Raw genomic sequence first — 5,910 nt, 5'->3', positions numbered from 1 at the left:
GTAGGTGTCTGCCTGCTTATTCAGGTGTTTAATTGCTTTTTAAAATATGGTCATCAGAACTTTCTCTCCATACAGACTTTGGGGCAATTTTTCCTGTGTTGGAACTGTCACCAGCTGTTGTTCTGCTGTCACCTGTAAGAGAAAGATATGTCCGCTGCTCATAACTGCCATATAACCTTTCAGAAAGCATAAGTAAAGTTGAAGAACAATAATGATGTATGGTTAAACCATGGCTAGAATATTGCTGTTCATGTGGGTGACCAAATGCCTGAAACCAAAATATAAGGTGCCTGTTTTTCCTAGTGAGGCTCTGAAGCTGATACTCCATTGGTGTAGGAATGAAGCCAAGTAATATGACAAGTGAAATGTTATGGTTCTGGGAATTTCTATCAGGCTTACGGCTCACATGTGTATTTCATGTGAAAGCATGTCATGTGCCTGTCCTGGCTGATCTTGTATACAGCTGTTGAACAAAAGTATGTGGAAGAAAGCTTGCATGCAAATCTCTCTTCTATGTGTGCCAAATAGAGGTGGTTTTTTTTTCAGTCCAGGAGATGTTAATTATTGGGGCTGGGCAAGTACTTTCAGCAAAGGACTGTTTCTCTGAGGAATGGCAGCTGTTCCCACTTAGAAAAATTAATTTTTAATATGTCTTTTGCTTCTAGATTTTATAGGGCAATTTGCAAGTGTATATTTTTACTAACTAGTATAGAGCTTCTGTGAGAAAGCTAGAAAACTTTCCTTTTCTAAGAGAAAGAGAGGCTAAAAGTTTTGTAAGGTGTATTGGTGTTTTGCTTGCATATGTCAATTTGGTAGGGTAGAAAGAGGTAGTAACAGGATCATCATGAGAAGAAAAACAATTTAGCCTTTTATGGATGTATACTCTTTCTAATTGTTGCAACATGCTTTCATTACCTGAAATTTAGCATGCCAGTCAATATAATTGATATTCTATCTGTAAAGTTGTTCTTTTCTCCATCATCAGCTTTTTTCAGAAGTGAGTCATTGAAAACTGCAATGACACATTCAGACACTGCAATTATTGCTTACTTTGCTTATAAGGAATCTCTGTTCCTTGATGTGATATAGATCATATATAGAATTGCAAATGTAGTATTCAAGAGACTGCCAGAGGTTCTGTCTGCACAGCATCAGACCATCAGTGTGGCCTGAACCCTTGAACTCTTAATAGTAAAAGCATGAATCCTGTCAGATGGAAATAAAGAGCTAGACTTATAATGAGGTAGTTTGCAGTTCAAGATTTTTTGCTGATCATGCAAAAATGGTCAAAAAAAGATGGGAATAAGACACACTCAAAATGGAGACTGTGCTTTTTATTTGAGCTTCTGCAGAAGTCAGCAAGTACATGGAGATTAGTGCTATCACTTGCCCATGACTGGTTGCTTTTAGGGAGAGCAGGTGATGTTTTGAAACCCCTTCAAAAACATCTGTGCTTACACTGGCTTCATATGGTGATGAAAGTATTGAGAAGCTGGTTTTATGGAAAGTTTGAGGAGGGAAGTGAGAAATAATGGATAGGGAAGAACATACCAATGGATTTCATAGTTTGGTGACCTTTCTTAATAAATAATCCATCCTAATAATTTTAAGTTGTTATCCTAGTTAAAAACTAAAAGGATTCTTCCTTGATCAGCTGAACATTGAGAAGCCTTGATTTCTTATGTTAAATTCTAGCATGACTTCTCACCTGCAAGGTTTTTCCTGTTTTTTTTAAGACAAGAAATAAACGTAATTCAAGAGTGGCTCAACTGTGCTGATCAGGAAGGCAGATTAAGATGATGTTTCTCTCAGCCAACAAATATGACAGTCTGTTTTTATATTGAGTTAGTTTTAAGAAGTCTTACTTAAGAAAACATAAAGAAGAGCTGAAGAGATGTTTAGTCCATGACATTTCCTTCCTTCTCCCCCTAAATTTGTCATATATAAATACTCCCTGAAATCTTTGCTTGGAGTGGCCTTGGATGAGTTCTCAACCTTTAATGAATTGCTTTCAGGTTTTATTTCTGAGGAGTCTGCACAATTAAAGAAAAAAGATATTCCTAGGGGATTCCCTAGGAAGATGTGTCTGTCTTGTTACGGGATACCTTTCTTGTGCTGTCGCAAGATGAAATGACGGGCTCCCCTGACAAATATAAAAGCTATGTGACAACCCATCTATTTTTAGATGATTTAAATCAGTGAAGAGGGAAAACCATTTGTTTCCAAGCCTGTAATTTTCCAGATGACACCATTTTATTGCATGGTGCCATACCATGAGAAAGAGCATTCTTGTGGCTTTTGAACTGGAAATCCTGTAGGAATGCTATTTCTGGCATTTATTTGCTGTGAAGCCAGGCACACATGGAGAGCAGACAGACTGACCAGATACAGTTTGTGGTATTAAGGCATTCAGAAAAGTCCCTGCTGCACAGCCCTTTTCCAGTATACGAAATGTTGAGTGAAGTTGAAAAATCATCAATGAAGATCAAATCTGAAAGCCATGATCTGGTCAGACAGCCAGACTTTCATGCTATTAAATTGTTCCTTCCTCTTGAAAAAAATGTTATTTTGAAAATTCAGCCTTTCTGTCTTCATGGATTGATGCTTGTACAATGATTCTTGGATTTTGAGATTTTGAGACAAAGTGGGAGTGAAAAAGTTGAATGCACAATTGAAAAACCAAATGCAGTCACTCCAGCTTAACTGGGAAGATATTTTTTTATTTACCTGAGCACCATGTGTGACCATGCAAGAAAAATTATCACTGAAGAATGAACGCAAGGGTAGATGACTTGGGCGCATTCTTTAGTAACCTTCTGAAGGGGGCAGTCGTAGTGAATTCAGTATGGCTGCCAGTGCAAGAAGAGTTTTTTGTATGGGTGAGTGCGTATGGGAGGTAGCCGTCTGCAGCTTAAGAATATGTATTTTCAGATACTTTCTGTATTCAATTAAATAGAGTAGGCTGGATTTAAAAAAAAAAAAAAGAAGTATTATCTGAAATTTTTCTTGAATATAGCTGTGTCTCTCCCCAGCCGCTCTCATAGGAACAGCTCTAAAATGATAGTCTGCCTGAATGGAGAAAAACCCCTAATAAATATGGTGCATTCCTCTTTAAAAAGCATATTTATTTAGTAAGTTTAGAAACCACTCTGAGGTTAGGTTACAGCTATTGGGATTAGAAGGCGTCTCGTGGGCAGTTCAGACATCAAGCTATAGGTCCGTGGAGCAAAGCTGAGCTGTTTCTAGCTTGATGTCTGAATTATGAATTAGGTTCATTCTAATTCCAATGGGGTAAACCTCAGAGCAGTTTATATACTTATGGCTAAGTGCTTCTAAAATACAGGCTATTTATTTAAAACATACATGTAAAATGTAATATCTAAAAAAGATGTCTGACCTAGTGATGCTGGAGCACAGCAACCCAGCCAAATAAAATCTGAATTACAACTCTGGAACCCTACAGAAGGGGATGGCACAGCTGGCTTTCTGCCAGATGCTGATTCTCCCAGCTAGTCCATGTCCCCGCTTGGCTCAGGGTGAACTGGAACAGCCACAAGATTTAATTTGCCTCAGTCCGAGGCACTTGCCTCTTCCTCAGCCATGCCTATCATTGTGCCAGGGCTGGAAGACCCTTGGATCATGATGCCTGATGCCCTTCCTTAGCCATTCAGAAAAGTTCATAAGGCCAAGAATACTCTGCAGGGTTGGCTCCTCTCGCTTTCTGTCACTGGAGTTGTGCAAAGAAGCCCAAATTTACTTTTTATTCTAGTTGGATATTTGGGGAGTAGAATAGAGCTGGAGGGTTGGACAGAAAGCAGAGGATTTATTAATAACATCGGCAACTACTTCCATCTGGAGCCACCCTGATCTCTGAGCTCATTCTAGCAGCAGTGCCAGCTGGTGAACCTCTCACCTTAATCACATGTCTTTGACCCCTGCTGCGAGCAGTCAGGTAGCTGTGCCAAGCTGCAGTCTACAGCTGGCTTTTTCACAGACGCTTCTGACCGGCTGCCTTGTGGGTAAGAGCAGTCAGCGAGGGTTTCTGCAGAAGGCTAAGCACTTCCTCTATTTATTTTGCTCAGGCTACTAGATAATCTAAAGGAGAGACAACATCTGATGTTATTTTCCTGGGATGGGAGTGATACAGAAACTACCAGCTATTTTAGGACAGCTGAGCTGGCTCCACCACTACACAAAAAAAAAATGAGTCAGTTTACTCCCTTGTTCTTTCTTCCCTCCTCACCATCCTCCTTTAACTTTCATTCCAGGAAATAAATGGGATAAAATACCTCTCAAGCAGTTACTCCTCCCTTGATATTGAGTGAGATGTAGAGAAATCTTCTGAAAACCACCGTTCAACAAGTTTGGTCAGAAGGCAAAGATCTGTCGCAGATGCAGATCAGCAGATGTGTAGTGGACAGAAAGGGAAGATTTGTTTGGGCACTGAAGAATTGCCATAGGGCTGAAGGAGTGCATAATTAATTCATGTGGGGGTCCTGGGGCCAAAGGTGACTTTATACAAATTTGCAGGACTTGGCAAAAGTAAATGTCACAAGCAAGCTAGTGGGAGTTAAAAACTGAACATGGACAAAACCTGCTATTATTGTTTTCTGTTTTCAAAGAAACCAAATATCACCATTTTGTGTGGCAGCAGAGTGCTTACTCATAGTTCTTGGATGCCTGAGGCTGACCATGCGACACTAAGTATGTATGAGTGTAATGAGAATATTGGAATAACCCCTCTCCCTCAGCTGCCTAAATCCATTCAGAAACACTTGGGAGATGATACTTCATCTGGCATAACTGAATTTTGGGCTGGGCTTCACTCAGTACAGGAACAAGAAGTGGAGTGCTTTTAGTGGACTGTTGAGATATCAGCAAACTTCTCACGTCATTGATAAGCACAAAAGTAACTGTAATTAAGGCTTTTGGAGAGTGAGAGAAAAGCAATTAAGGATTTGAATAGTGGATCTCCATCTAGTGCTGTTGCTCTTCTTTGGTCTGTGATTCAAACTATCATCCTTCTCTGGGCACTGTCAAATGTGTCTATGGTGTCAACAACCTTTCCCTAGACTGTAGCATTCAACTAGGTGGGTAGTAACAGCAAGGTCATACTAAAGGCTTTTATTCAGGTGCACTCCAAGTGCAGGAGAAACATCGCATCTAGAATTGCTTGACTTTTTGCATGCTGTCTACCAAGAGTATTTAGGCAATAAGATTTGGTCAGATGAATGTGTCTTTTTGTTTTGCTTCATTTTGATAGGCTGCTCATCTGTCCTCAGAGCTATCTGTATCAGCATCTGGGTTAGCTCAGAGGAGGTAAAGCAGGTCCTTGAGGTACTATGGCACTACAGAACAGACACGATGGCTTGGTAGGGGCTCAGATGTTGTGCCTGCAATGTGTTCAAACCAGCTACATGCCTGGAATATTATTTTCCTTGGTGATGCCCAATATGTATGATCAGAGAAAAAATTATCCAGGAAAGCATTGTGGGAGAATATGCATCAGTCAGTAAAAGCAGAATTACAGAAGAAAAAAAAAATCCTGTTGCAACAGATTAAGTACTTATCAAGTGACAACAGCAGTTTACTTTCCTCGAGCAAAAGTAATAGATACACTCAGACATAATCCTACCCTCAAGTGTTTAGCGTTTAAGCACTTCTTATTAAGGGGAGTCACTAAAATGGAAAAGTGCACGCTCTAACGTAAACAATGTCACAAAACTGACAGCATTTCTACAAGGTAGGTTGACACCTAAATTAGCTAAGAAGGCTTGAAACAAGATGGAAAAAAATTAAAATGAAAAGGAAATAAAAAGTTTTGCTATGAGTCAGTGTTTTTACTATTTGATGAGTGTTTTGCGGTCTCTGTTTTCACAGCCGATTAAGATACAAAGGGCAAGAGGATTA

This window comes from Pterocles gutturalis, unplaced genomic scaffold (genome assembly GCF_000699245.1).
Source record: "Pterocles gutturalis isolate BGI_N339 unplaced genomic scaffold, ASM69924v1 scaffold11432, whole genome shotgun sequence".
In the NCBI taxonomy this organism is placed as follows: Eukaryota; Metazoa; Chordata; class Aves; order Pterocliformes; family Pteroclidae; genus Pterocles; species Pterocles gutturalis.
The sequence above is the reverse complement of the archived record's forward strand: the minus strand, read 5'-3'. Positions refer to the sequence as shown.